Raw genomic sequence first — 15712 nt, 5'->3', positions numbered from 1 at the left:
GACAAGACACACAGCCGCAGTGATCAAAGCTAGCAGCCTCTGCCTGCATTTGGGGCCTTTCCTCAGCTGCATCCTGCCTGCGCTGCTACAGGAAGTCACATCATAGGAGGCGGAACACAGCCTAGGAAAGGCCCCAAATACAGGGCATTGCTGAAGGGTTAGAAGGAAAGTTTGCCTTTTTGTGGGTGATATGAAGATAGCCAATAGAGTGAGTACCCTGGAGGGAGTAAAACCATGAGAAGCAGTCTCCAACATTGGAAGAATGGTCAAGGGTCTGGCAGTTAAAAATTAATGTGAAGAAGTGCAGAGTGATGCAGTTGGGGTGCAGAAATCCAAAAGAAATGTACCAGATAAGAGGGGAGAGATTGGTAAGCTCGGTTGAGGAGAGGGACCTGGAGGTGATGGTGTTTGAGGATCTCAAGGTGACAAAATAATGTGACAAGGAGTGGCTGTGGCCAGAAGGATGTTAGGCTGCATAGAGAGGGGTATAACCAGCAGAAGAAAGGAGGTGTTGATGCCTCTGTATAAGTCATTGGTGAGGCCCCGCTTGGAGTATTGTGTTCAGTTCTGGAGGCTGTATCTTGCTAAGGATGTAAAAAGAATTGAAGCAGTTCAGAAAAAAGCATCACAATATTTCAGTTGGTGCAAATGGCAGTTCCTAAAGTATCTTTGCTGATAAGATACATAGCAGAGCTGGCGTTAAGAAGTTCTTAAGGAGATTGTCCTTGAGACAGCTCGTGTTCGAGCGAAACATGTGTCGGACAACATAACCCCTGGGTCTGATGGAAAAAAGAATTTAAAAAGATAAGTTATACTATATATATTTAAAGCGATTTGCAAAACTGAGAAAGCATTATAGCTGACCAATGAAGAAGTAGATGTCTTGTTTTGTTTTTTTGTTACATTTGTACCCCGCACTTTCCCACTCATGTCAGACTCAATGTGGCTTACAATGGGGCAATGGAGGGTTAAGTGACTTGCCCAAAGTCACAAGGCGCTGGCTGGGCCTGAAGTGGGAATTAGTTCCTCAGGACCAAAGTCCACCACCCTAACCACTAGGCCACTCCTCCACACATGTTGTCTACATTGCCATAAAAAACAACAGTTTGTTGGCAATGAACATTGCTGAGGTCAATTAGAGAGATATATATGTATAAATAAAGAAGTTAACGAAGGGCTGTTTAAAATTTTTCATAACAAAAATTTTCATTTAAGTATTGTCTTCTTTATATCTGACTGGATACCTGAGAAAATTTGGATTACATACTGTAGGTGCCAGGAATAATTGTTGTAATTGAGCCACGCTTTTGAGTTCCTAAAGTGCTGTTCTATAAACCATGCCTAACTTTATAGAACAGTGCTTTTGTTTTCTGTGCCATATATAGAATTCACCTCATACTGTATAACTTCTTTATTGGTAATGAAATCTTGTTCTACGGAGAGGAAGAATGCATATTTCACCTTCCCTATGTTAGTAGAAAATACATATGGACAGAAAATTCTTTATAGATTTCCATGACCCAGGATAGAAAGTAATTCTTTGAAGAGATATTGGCAAAACCCATGATTAAATGAGAACCAGGGGAACCAGGTTCGATTCCCTCTGCAGCTCCTTGTGACCCTGGACAAGTCTCTTAAGGCTCCTTTTACTAAGCAGCGGTAAGCCCAACGTGGGCTTACTGCTCGTTGTACAAGAAGTACCACCAGGCTACCGCAGCAGCCCGGTGGTACTTCCCACCCCTAGTGCACCGTCATTTGCGGCACTACAAAAATTAATTTATATTTTTAGCACCGGAGTGTACCTGGCGATAATCGGGTAGTGCTGCACGTTGCCTGGTTACCGCGGGAGCCTTTACTACTGCCACCTCAATGGGTGGCGGTAAGGGCTCCCCCCCCCAAAAAAAAAACAAATAGCTGCACAGCAAGTGCTTTACTTGCCGCACGGCCATTTCCTGCAGGAAGGCGAGACTTCTCTTTCCAGCTGCGGTAAAAGGGGGCCTCGGTGCACGTGTAAAACACCTGCTGATGCCAGCATCAGCCCCTTTTGCCACAGCTTAGAAAAAGGGGCCAGTAACCCTCTGTTGCCCCAGATACAAAATAAGTACCTGTATATAATATGTAAACTGCTTTAATTGTAACCACAGAAAGGCGGTATATCAAATCCCAATCCCCTATTGCATCTGGTTCTCGTTTCCAGTTGTTTGTGTGTCTAACTTTCTTGACCATGTGGATGTCTTGTGTGAAGATAGTAGTAAACATAGTAGATGACGGCAGAAAAAGACCTGCACGGTCCATCCAGTCTGAATTCATATAACTTATTTAACTGTAGCAGGCTCTCTGATATATAGGTGCTATGTGAGAATTTGAATTTTTGTCTTCGATCTTCAGTAAGTAAAGAGCAAGAATTCTAAGAGAATGTTCTATAAACAGGCTTAACCAAAAACTACTCTATTACCCCTACAGAACCATTCATCAAATTCAGGGTTTTTTTGCCAAGCTCATTCTTTTTATGTGCCCTTGCTGCCTACAAAACTTAAAATCCATTTCTTTTTCTTTCCTAGTTTCCAATTATTCCTCAGCCATTGCAACTACCACAGAATATTCCCAGGGACGCAGAATTATAAGAAGCCTGACGTTCTTGCCCAACTGACTTCCAACCCCTGGTATGACTTTCCTCTGCTCCCTACTGCAGGCCTTATGTGCTTTCCTCTGCTTCCTGCCGTTGGTCTCTTCTTCCAACCTGAACCTTGTCCACCTCATGCGCAGATTTCACTCTCTTGTGCATCCTACCACCACTGCTGACTCATCTCTTCCCTCATTTCCTGCTATTACACCATTTCTTTTTATTTTTTTTTATTATGTCTTTATTAATTTATATATTATTCCATACAGAATTAATTTGGCAATTGCAATACAAATGTATAATAAGAAGAACAAAAAAAGAACTATAAACCTACTTACATAGGTGAAAATCACAATTCAATCTATCGACCTTAAAATAAATTGGTAATTATGAATCCAAAAAGAAAAAGAAAATACAATTAGGAAAATCTTAATTATTCATACACGGGATTCGCTTTGACCTACTCGCTTTCTCACAGTATGCATATGTTTCTTAAACCACTACATTTGCATTCACTCCTTCTTTTGAAATCAAAAACTCTTCTAGTTGCTTAGGATCAAAAAAACTGAAAACTCTTAGACTGAAATAATATACGGCAAACACAAGGAAATTTGAGTGTAAAGTTAGCTCACTATTACACCATTTCTGCCTATAAGTTGTGGGCCATCTGGTAGAATAGGGGAGACAGTGAGTATAGGAGGAGATAGATTGGGTATTAATATGTGCTAATCATATACTCCCTTCATGTACCACATTTCTTTTAATTAACTGTATCAAATATCTTTTTGAACACTACATATGTCCAGAATATCCTCTTATTCAGTGGTTCCCAAACCTGGTCCTGGAGGCACCCCAGTCAGTCAGCTTTTCAGGATATCCACAATGAATATTCATGAGAGAGATTTGCATGCACTGCCCCTAAAAAAAATGTCCATGTGATAAGATTACTGTTACCACTTGGCCATGCGGCAGGAGCACTAACCTCCACCCATTGAGGTGGCAGTAAGGGCTCCCATGGTAACCCGGTGGTAAAAAATGTAAAAAAATGAAAAGACGCAAGCTCAAGGTAGAACTACTGCCGGAAGCCGCATTGGGCCGGCGGTAGTTCTGGGTTGCCATGTGGCAACCCTTTAGTAAAAGGGGCCCTTAGTGTTTAACACAGTTTAGTAAAAGAGTCCTGTAGTAACATAGTAAATGAAGGCAGGTAAAGGATCTGCGTGGTTCATCTAGTCTACACCAGTAGCGTAGCTACGTGGGGTCTGAGGGGGCCAGAGCCCCCGTAGATTTCGTCCTGGACCCCCCTCCCGACGACCCTCTCGACCCCCCCCCCCCCACGAACCCTCCCCCGCCGCCGCCTACCTTCGCTTTTGCTGGTGGGGGACCCCAATCCCCGCCAGCCGACGTCCTCTTCGTCCTGCAGTCAAAAAAGTCTTCGTTCTGTTGCATGCTGACGTCCTGCACGCACAACGTGCAGGACGTCAGCATGCAACAGAATGAAGACTGTTTTGACTGCAGGATGAAGAGTCGGCTGGCGGGGATTGGGGTCCCCCGCCAGCAAAACCGAAGGTAGGCGACGGCGGGGGAGGGTTCGCGGTGGGAGGGGGGGTCGAGAGGGCGGGAGGTCGTGAAAAGTGGCGGGGGGGGGGTCAGTGGTGCCGGGGAGGCTAAAATGTGCCCCCTCACCTCGGGCTCTGGACCCCCCTACCACCGAAGTCTGGCTACGCCCCTGGTCTACCCAATACGGTAGCTAGAGTTGTGCCTGCTGCTTCTTGCAGATTACACCCCTCTATGCCTTACTTAGTACATTAGTACATAAGTACATAAGTAGTGCCATACTGGGAAAGACCAAAGGTCCATCTAGCCCAGCATCCTGTCACCGACAGTGGCCAATCCAGGTCAAGGGCACCTGGCACGCTCCCCCAACGTAAAAACATTCCAGACAAGTTATACCTAAAAATGCGGAATTTTTCCAAGTCCATTTAATAGCGGTCTATGGACTTGTCCTTTAGGAATCTATCTAACCCCTTTTTAAACTCCGTCAAGCTAACCGCCCGTACCACGTTCTCCGGCAACGAATTCCAGAGTCTAATTACACGTTGGGTGAAGAAAAATTTTCTCCGATTCGTTTTAAATTTACCACACTGTAGCTTCAACTCATGCCCTCTAGTCCTAGTATTTTTGGATAGCGTGAACAGTCGCTTCACATCCACCCGATCCATTCCACTCATTATTTTATACACTTCTATCATATCTCCCCTCAGCCGTCTCTTCTCCAAGCTAAAAAGCCCTAGCCTTCTCAGCCTCTCTTCATAGGAAAGTCGTCCCATCCCCACTATCATTTTCGTCGCCCTTCGCTGTACCTTTTCCAATTCTACTATATCTTTTTTGAGATACGGAGAGAGAGACTTAAAGTGTGAAGGTAATTTAAGTTTTGCTTTGATACCATCCTCTTTCTATAAAGAGATCCTCTGTATTTATCCCATGTGGTTTTGAATTCTGTCACTGTTTTTGACACCACCGTCTCCTCCAGGAGGGTATTGCAGGCATCCACCACCCTCTCTGATGTTTCTCCTAGGCCTACCTCCCTCGGAGCAGGGCCGCCAAGGGGGGGGGGGCAGGGGAGGCAAAATTCCCAGGGCCCGGCCTCCAAGGGGGGCCTGGCGCCGGGGTCTCTCTCTCTCTTGCTCCTGACGGAACTCAAGTGATCGGGTCCTGACAGGAGCAGGAGAGAGAAAACTCCGATGCCAGACCCCCCCTCCAGCACTGCTCTTCGCTCGCCTCTACCACCGTGCCGAGCGGCTGCTTTTCCCCCTCAGGCGCATGCTCAGTTTTGAAACCGAGCATGTGCAACGAGAGAAAAAAGCAGCTGCAGGGGCAGGGCAGGCATGGAGTGAAAAGCAGCGCTGGATTCTTCCGCTGGCGGGGCCTCGGGATCCCCGCCAGCCCCAAGGTACCTCAGTTGCAGCAGTGGCGATCTTGGGGGGAGGGGGAGGGAGTATCAATGATCCAGGGGCCAGTGGCTTTCTGGGGCGGGAGGCGGCAGCTGCCCTGCCTCTGGCCCTGCCTCTGGCCCGGCTCAGTCTCTCGGCAGCCCTGCCTAGGAGAACTTTAATTTACATAGTCTAGTTCTACCACTTCCCTGTCCCTGAAAAACATTTGTTTGTATATTAATATCTAAGTATTTAAATGCCTGTTATCATATCTCCCCTGTCCCTCCCTTCCCTCTAGGGCAGGGTTTCCCAGGGCACACCTAACCAGTCAGGTTTCAGGATATTCACAATGAATATGCATGAGATACATTTGCATGCACTGCCTCCATTCTATGCAAATCTGTCTCATGTATATTCATGGTGGGTATCCTGACAACTTGTCTGGCTAGGTGTATCCAAAGGACTGGGTTGAGAACCCCTATTCTAGGGTATACGTATTCAGGTCTCAAGTTTCTTCTCATCTACCCTTAAAACCCTATATCCAAAATGTCTTCTGGAACCCCCTTATCAAAAGCAAATATTTTGTAGAACTTTTGTAGCATCTCCTGTTGTTACTGTGGGATATCTTGTTGGTCTTGAGATTTTTACTACTTTAACCATTTTATGAGCCATTTTAAGCAACCATTTTAAGTGAAATATAAATACTGTGTAAATCTTTGTCTTTTCTCCCAATAAATGTTTCTGGTGAAGGCAAATATTGGATGCAAACTGAATGTATCCTGCACAATACCCATTAGCTTTAATTGCCCATTGTTGTACAAATATTTCAGTCTGAAACAGGAGCTCTCTTTTCACTTAATACTTTACTTCCATGTAATCGGATTGCAAGAATATTTCATTAGCTCTTACTGTATGCAGTTTGATGGCTTTTCTTCTTGTTTGAATGCTTTTTATTAGTTTAAAAATGTATTCTCCTCTTGCAATAACTTTCTCGTTATGGTTCTATAACATTTTTATGTATCTCTAAGTGGAGACTCTATACTTGTGACCTATGTTGTTTATCCTGTGCTTTTCTAAATCTTCTCCCATAAACAGCCTACTTACAGCAGCAACCTCCTTCACCAGTGTGCATCTGTCTTCTGCAGATTGCCAGAAGATCGTGATTAGGTTGACTTGAATTCTTCTCCTGGCAGTGGATATGAGTGCGTGTCTACAGCACCCTCAGCGGCGGTCATGACTACCTGATGTCTATTTAATTATATTATTAGCTTAAGATAGAAATATAGAAACATGGCGACAGATAAAGGTCAAATGGCCCATCCAATCTGCCCATCCTCTGTAACCCCTAACTCTTCCTTTCCTAAGTGATGCCGCATGTTTATCCCATGCCTTTTTAAATTCTGACACAGTCCTCGACTCCACAACCTTCACCGGGAGGTCATTCCACTCTTCTACCACCCTTTTTGTAAAATAATACTTTCTTAGATTACTCCTAAGCCTATTCCCTCTTAACTTCATCGTGTGCCCCCTCATTAGACCATTATATGCTCCTTTTTTTACTAATATCATTACTGATGTATGCACTCTGGATTGGAATGGAGGAGTAGGCCTAGTGGTTAAAGCATGGGCAGAGAACCAGGGAAACCAGGTTCAAATCCTATCACCACGCCTGGTGATCTTGGACAAGTTGCTTAACCCTTCACTGCACACAAGTGTAAATGGTGATTTTTGAAAGCTGATATTTTCACACGGTTATCTCCCCTATGCAAAGATTTCAAAGGGGCATGGTGGGGACCTGGTTTGGGCAAGCCAAAAATCTATACATGTATTTCCTGTTTTACAATGGGAATACACTTTAATGCGGGGAAAAAATCCCCCTTTGAGTTTTGCAGGAGCTCAGAAGCACTCAGTGCTCATTTCAGCCAGGGCTTTACATGAGGGATTAGGAAATATGGAACCCCATTTTAGAAAGAATGTAGGCATCAGAACTGAGATGTCCAGGTAGTGCCTTTCTAAAACATCTGTAGCAGTGCACTCATATTTGTCGTCACTTGCAATGGGAGCAGCCATTTCACAAATGTACAGGTTAAAAGAATACAGCGCAAACCTGCCATCTTCCACAAGGAGGTGTCAGCACATGTGGAAGTGACAATTTCATAATTGCCATGTGTAGCAATTCCACTTTACAAGGCTACATGTGTAAATGCCCCCAATTAAGTAGTGTGGTCACAATTTAAAACTTGGAGGTGGAAACAAACTATGCAGGATTAAAGAGAATGACTCCCTAATTGTAAAGCCCTGGCTGAAACAAGCATTTTTTTTAAAAACCTATACGTGCCTTTGAGCTGCTATTATAAATCCCACATAGACATTTTTCACCATACATGTGTATTCCCTATGTAAAGTGGGAAATGTTTCGATTTTAGTCTTGCTCAAGCCACACCCAAACCATACCCAAATTACTTCTGCTTGGCATCTCTGTGTGGTGTGGCAACTCCTCTAAAGAAATTTTTAATATTGTTAAAGGCCTTTTCTTCTCCGCTAGAGATACAGGTTTCTAATTTAGGTATCTCGCAAGATGATTTTGCTGTTTTTTTTCAGGAAATAATCCATAAAATTCAAATGGAATTAAGGAAAGACATGCCTTAGGGGTCGTTGAGAGGGATATCATAGAATCAGTTGTAGAAAAATCACAATCTGACGGTATTCCTGTTGATCAATTTTGGAGTTCCTTTTCATTGGTGGATTAGACATTGATTGGGAAATTATGTACCAAATTCGCTAAAGGTTCCTGTAAATTGGACCCGTGTCTGGCTTTGAAATGCCTCCCTTCATATTTTATTATTATTTTATTATTATCCTTACCAACCTGGTTAATCAATGTTTGAGGGAAGATAATATACCAGTTCAACTGGGCTATATTTTGTTAACTCCATTATTGAAGGGATCAAAGGTGGACCCAGTTCTTTGTTCTAATTATAGGCCAGTGGCAAATATTCCATTTCTGGATAAAATGGTAGAAGTGGTGGTGGGGATGCAATTATCTTTCTAAGTATCAATTATTGGATATTAGTCAGGCTTTCACCCCAATTTTAGCACTGAGACAGTGCTTTTGGCATTGATGACAGAATGAAAGCATGAAAAGGGATCTGAGGAAGCTAGACGAATGGTCTAATGTTTGGCAATTAAAATTCAATGCGAAGACATGCAAAGTGATGCATTTAGGGAGTAGAAACCCACGAGAGACTTATGTGTTAGGCGGTGAGAGTCTGATAGGTACTGAGGGGGAGAGGGATCTTGGGGTGATAGTATCCGAGGATCTGAAGGCGACGAAACAGTGTGACAAGGCGGTGGCTGTAGCAAGAAGGTTGCTAGGCTGTATATAGAGAGAGGTGTGATCAGCAGAAGAAAGGAAGTGTTGAGGCCCCTGTACAAGTCGTTGGTGAGGCCCCACCTGGAGTATTGTGTTCAGTTTTGGAGGCCGTACCTTGCAAAGGATGTTAAAAAAATGGAAGCGGTGCAAAAAAAAGCTACGAGAATGGTATGGGATTTGCGTTCCAAGACGTATGAGCAAAGACTTGCTGACCTGAACATGTATACCCTGGAGGAAAGGAGGAACAGGGGTGATATGATACAGACGTTCAAATACTTGAAAGGTATTAATCCGCAAAAAAATATTTTCTGGAGATGGGAAGGCAGTACAACGAGAGGACATGAAATGAGATTGAAGGGGGGCAGACTCAAAAAAGATGTCAGGAAGTATTTTTTCATGGAGAGGGTGGTGGATGCTTGGAGAACTCTTTTATTAAAAAAGAAATGCAAAGCCATACAGAAACATATAACCCCAAACCAAATATATACAAACAAGTCCCCCACCTTAAATCCACCTATATACACTGTCAACCCCCACCCATCCTAAAATGAAATTAAATGAACATAAAATTCAAATAAAACTCGAAGTCAATTCAAAATAAACTGTCCAACCCCTCTATGGAGGTTTCAAGTGCACATGCCTCCACCAAACATTGGTTCTTGCTATCCCCTCCGCCACCCGTTCCCACTGGGCTACCCCCTGGACCGCCCGAACCACCTCCCAACTAACGCTGTCGGCTGATCGGTAGTCCTGGTGCAAGGAGACCCCACACCGAGCCATCCAGAGGCTAAACCGGAGTATCACCGAGATGAGGAACTCCGTCACCGGATCTAACCACCCACCTCCCCCCTGCCGCCCGTAAACCCAATCTGCATATGAATATGAATTAAAACTCGGGATGTGTAATAATGCTGCTACCCTGCCACATACCATTCGTGTAAAAGGGCATTCCCGTAAAAAATGTTCCATCGTTTCCTCCCTCCCCACGCACTCCCCCCTTGGGCAATCCCGTTCCTGCACATTCCTGTAGTTAATATTCCCTCTGACATACAATTTCCCGTGAAAAGACAGCCAAGCAATGTCTCTATATTTCGGCGGGATCCTCCGTGAGGCCACCAACCGCAAGCCCTGCCTCAGCACTGGACCAGGTGCATCCTTCAGTACCAGGGGCGAGGAGAATGTTTGGGACCTCACCCGTTCCACCCATACCTCCCTCCTCCCTGTCTTTATTTCCTCTGCCAAAATTCCCCAAACTCGTACCAGCCGAACTAAGGGCCTATAGTACCCAACCTGGTCCGGAGCCCCCTTCCTTACCACCCCCACCCTCCTTCCCAACTTCCACGGGAGCCAGAATCTCTCCCACCAAGACAGAACGCTACCTGCCCATCCTGGCGGATCTCTGTCCAGTGCCCGTCCCAGGTTAAACTGAATAAACAGGGAGCTAAAGAAAAGTACAGGGTTTACCATCCCTACCCCCCCCTCTTCCCAGGCCAAGTATGTGATGTTACGCTTGACCGGGTTCAGCCGATTCCCCCACAACATCTGAAAAAAAACACTATATAGGGTGGTATAACAATGCACTGGCAACAAACAAATATAACTGATAAACAAAAACATAGGCACCAGGTGAGATTTAATCAGCTGAACCCGGTCAGTCATGGACATCCTCCACCCTTTCCATCTGTCAACCTTTTCCTTAGCTCCCTGTATGCACCGCTGCCAATTAAAGGTTGCATAATCCCCCTGTTCAAAATATACCCCTAATACCCGCAGTCTGCTAATGGCCTCCGGAAACTCCCCTCCCAAATCAAAAGAGCCCCCTGGAGGACCCACCCACAGACTCTGACTTTTCTGGAAGTTTATCAAAGCCCCTGTAGCCTGTGAGTACCCAGAAATGACCCCTTTCAATTTCTCCCCCTCTGTTGTGTCCGCCACCCACACCGTAACATCATCAGCGTAAGCCACCACCCTTAATTGAGACCCTGTACACACCTCCACCCCCCAAAGTCCCTCCTTCCCTCCCTGCTCTAGCCGTCTAACAAAGGGATCAATTGCAAAAGCATAAAGTACCGGGCTTAAAGGGCATCCCTGCCGCACCCCTGCTGTCACCCCGAACCTATTCCCTTTCCAACCGTTCACCAGGGGAAAACACCGTGCCCTTGTGTACAATAAACGTAATTGAGCCACCCAATCCCTAGGAAACCCATAGTGCTCTAAAACCTGCCAAAGAAACGCCCACTGTACCCTGTCAAAAGCCTTATCCTGATCTAATGCCACCATTAGTCTTCCTTCCCCCCGACTATGTTCCACACCTTCCCTTACCCAAGCCACTGCCTCCAGAACCCCCCTCCCCTTAATCCCACAGGCCTGTGAACTTGCCAACACCCCCCCCCCCCCCCACCACCTCCTTCATCCTATTCAGAAGCATATGCGCGAATATCTTCCGATCACCATTGAGCAGGGCAATCGGACGCCAGTTGGCCAAGGACTCTGGATCTTTTCCCTTATTCAGAAGAATCAACGCCACCTCGGTCAGGGATTGGGGTAAAACCCCCTGCTGACGTGCAGCCTCCCAGACTTGCAGCAGGATTGGGGCCAGAAGGTGCTTAAATGCCTGATAGTACTCTGTTGTGAGTCCATCTGGCCCTGGTGCTGTCTTCCTCCTTAAGGCCCCAATGGCCTCTTCTACCTCCCCCAGCGACCAGGGGCGCAACAGGGCCTGAAGAGATGGGCCCCCCCTTCCCACCCCCGGTGTCCCCGCAATATAGTGACCCATCACTTCCTTATCCACTTGCTTATCTGAAAAAAATCGTGCAAAGTGCTCTTCCACCACCTTTAGAATCCCCTCCTTCGACACCTGAACTACCCCTCCCATGTCCCTTAAACCCCCCACAATCCTATGCTCCCTCCGCTCCTTGCAACACATAAACGGGTCTGGGCTGACCAATTTCCCAAAGTCCCGTTCATAGACCAAGGAGGCATATCGATTATACTGGACCTTTTCAAGTTGCTCCTGCAAATCCAGAATATCCTCCTTTCTCCCTCCATTGGAGAGTAGATAGTCCCTTCGTTTCTTAATGGCAGTCCCCAGCCGAGTTCTCTCCCTTCCTTCTCTCCGAGCTTGACGGGTGAAAAAAAACCTCGTCCGCCTCTTCACTAACTCCCACCACTCTCCAATGGAAGGAAAAATACCCTGGATCGAAAGCTGGTCACCCAAAAAGGCCCGATATTCCTCCTTGACCTTCTCATCGGTAACCCATTTAAGGTTAAGCCGCCATAACCCCCTCCCTGGCCTATGTCCCGCCCAACCCCCCACCTCCACCAACACCAGTTTATGGTCCGAGAAGTCCACGTCCACCAACCTGGGCCCCCGAACTCATGCCCCTTCCCGGACCAAAAATCTGTCTATCCTGCTCCTACACTGTCCCCGTGCAAATGTGAAACCCTCCACCTCTGGTGAAAATTCAAGGTGCACATCTACCAACCCTGCCCCTTTCATTATCCCAGCTAGCCGTATCCCATCATACCTCACCTGCGCTGCCCTTCCTCCACTATCCTGTTTCCTCAAAATGGTGTTAAAATCCCCCCCCCAAACCACCTGACGTGCCGTGTATAAATATGGTTTAATTTTACCAAATAACCGTGAACGTTCCCTCTTACTTTGTGGCCCATAAACATTAATAATCCGGGAAGCCACCCCGTGCCACAAAACATCCACCACCAAACACCTCCCTACTAATTCCATCACCCTTTGAATCTGTACCTTATGTGTTTTAAATAATATCCCTACCCCCCCATACCTGTCCCCTGCCAAGCCCCAAACCGAAGGCCCCCATCTCCAGGCCCTCCTCGCACGCCTGATCGCCTCCATAGTTTGCAAGCTTGTCTCCTGGATTAGGAAACAGTCTGCCTGGATCGTGGAGAGGCCCTCAAAGGCCAAACATTGCGCCCTCTGGCAAATAATAATATAATACCTGCCATTATGTAGGGAAAGATGACTGTCTCCCAACCTCTTCCTGCTGAACTGCTTCCTTCACATCACCCCTACCTAGAGCCCAGACCCCTTCTTCAACCACTTCTTCCTCCGCCCAATCCCTAACCCCGGCTTCAAAACCTCCCTCCTTCCCCACCCCCTCCCCCCTCCCTTCTTCCTTCCCTTCTTCTTCTTAGACTCATCCAACCCCCCCTCCTCTTCAGACAAAGACAAAGACAAACCCCCCCGCCCTCCTTCCTCTATTTGCCCCCCTCCCCCCTCTGATCCCCTCCCACCCCCTGAACCTTCCCCCTCTCAATCCCGTGATCCTTCCCCTGTAGAGCTCGAATTCTATCCGATCGCTTCATAAGCTTCTCCCCCTCTCCTGCCCCCCCTCTTCCCCCTCCCCGTCCAACCCGCCCCCACCCTCCACACTAATCTCCATCCTCCTAACCTTCCCCCCTTCTTCTTACGCTTACCCCCTCTCCCTCCACCCCCTCTAATTTCCTCTTTCCTTCCTCCCCTCCCCCCACAACCCCACCGACCCCTTCCCCTTCTTCTTCCACCACCTCCTCTTCCTCTGCCAAAACCTGAAACCGGTTTCCTGTCTCCCTCTCTTGCCGAGCCCCCTCTCCTGACCCCCATGAAATCCCTCTACCCTTCCCCTTCACCCCCCTCTGCTTCTTGGGGACCTGGGCCCACTCATCTACCCCTTCCAGCCCTTGCCCCTGTTTCCCCACCTGTGCTGCTGCCTCTGGAACCCCCACCTCCACAACCTCCCTCTGTGCCCCCCTTGCCCCCTGATCCTGACCCTGAACCCCCCTCCTCCTCCTGCACCTCCTCTTCCCTCCCCCCCTCTTCCCTCCCCCCATTATGCGACGCCCTAGGGCAGTCCCGGAAGGCATGCCCCAGACCACCACAAAGATTGCACCTGATTGAAGAACACTCTTCGGTGGGATGATCTTTTGATCCGCACTTAGCACATTGCTGTACTGGGCAGGACATGCTAAAATGGCGGAAAGACCCACACCGAAAACATTGTCTTGGCTGTCCCTTGTAAAAACACAGGATTCTGTCCCTTCCAATAAAAGCCGCTGAAGGAATGTGTTGTACTACCTGCCCTACCTGGTGAAGTTTAACCAAAGCCCCCCGCCCAGACTCTACTTGGATCCGGGAGTTTGGTCAATGGAGTCCTCAACTCGGCATACCTGTGCAGCCAAAAGGCCAAGTCTGCCCCTGAGATGGACTCGTTACGGACTAGCAGAGTCACCTGCACCAGATCTGGCCGACTGATGGGAACTACCCTATAACATTTCCAATCCCCCCTTCCTCTTACCCCCTCATACTTTTCCCAGAAGACCTCTATGCCTGTATTCATCCAGTTAATCTCCCAGAATACGATGTCAGTTTTCTGACCCAGAGAGGCATGGAGGTCTTCTGGGACAAACCCTAACCCCAAAACTAGTTTCAACACTGTATCACGTGAAGGCATTCCCCCCTCCCCCACCCACTTGATTTGGACCACATTCCTTCTCTTGGGCGGTTGCCCATAACCCCTACCTCCCCCGAACCCAGCATCTGTGTTATTACTAAAGGAAAACTGCCCCTTCCCTCTTCCTCCTTCCCTATTAACCACATCTGCAAAGGAGGGCTGACCCTGCCTCCACTGACTTCCCCTCCTCCCTGAGCCTATCCCTTCCTTGCCTGAAGATCCCTTCCCCCCCCCCACCTGCTGATCCTGCCCACCCCCTTTACCTTCCCTTACCATCTCCCCATCAACCCCCTCCCCCCTTCCACAAACTGGAACAGCAACCCGTTCACCAACTTTTTCACCAACAGAACAGTTCCCCAAACCCTCTGCCCCTTCCCCCTTACCCCCCTCCCTCACATCACCAATCAACATATCCTGAACATCATCCCCTCCCCCTCCCCCCTGCCCACAGTCAGTGCCCAGAGAACTGAGCCCCCTGGAATCTATAACCAGTTCTGAACAGTCCTTAGCTTTCACAATGCTTCCTTGGGAGTGAGCTCCCTCTGCCTGGGCTGCAGATCTCCCAGCAATATCTTCTGTCAGAGAGACTGCTGATACACTCTGAGGAGAGCTCTGTTCTCCCTGCACCAGCAGGTCCCGCGTGAGGCTGCTTACAGTTTTTACAGAGCCAGAGTTTATCTCATCTTCCCTTCTGTGCTGGGGATTCCCTGAGCCTGGTTGTGCTGCTGAATCCACCACTTGTGGCTGTAAACCTGGTGCCTCAATCAGGGAGCTAACTAAGCTCACCTGTGTCTGCAGCCCTAAGACCTGCTGTTCATTAGTCTCCACACTCCCAATGTCAGTATGCTTTCCAGCTTGCTTTCCAGTGTTCACCTTCCCTGTCAAACTGTTGCCTGCATCAGTGTTGGGTAGTGCAGGCACTTTTTGTGAAATAACACAAAACCCCAAGTCACCGTCCTCAGTTTCAAAGACAGCAGAATGTGTAGGCTGACTGAGTTCCAACTCCATTGTGTTTTCAGCCATAGTCTCTGCAGCACCAACTGAGGTCTCTTCAACTCCTTCCCTCTCTTCCCTGGCAGCTGCCTCTAAGGTAAGGTTTGCAGGGTTCTGAGTTGCTAGATTCTTCATAAATTGTAAAGTGTCTTGACTGCTTGTCCCCACCACATTATCTACTGCAACCTGGTGTTTTGTAAAACAATCCTCAGATACCAACTCTCCTGTTTCCTCTGGCTGATTCTGGTTTGGCACTGTCCTGGGTTGAAATCTTTCCCTGGTAATATAGAGTTCCCTTAAAGGGTTATCAGAGCCCTTCTTCAGGGAG

Source organism: Microcaecilia unicolor, chromosome 1, assembly GCF_901765095.1.
Source record: "Microcaecilia unicolor chromosome 1, aMicUni1.1, whole genome shotgun sequence".
NCBI lineage: Eukaryota > Metazoa > Chordata > Amphibia > Gymnophiona > Siphonopidae > Microcaecilia > Microcaecilia unicolor.
This window is presented reverse-complemented; position numbering follows the sequence as displayed.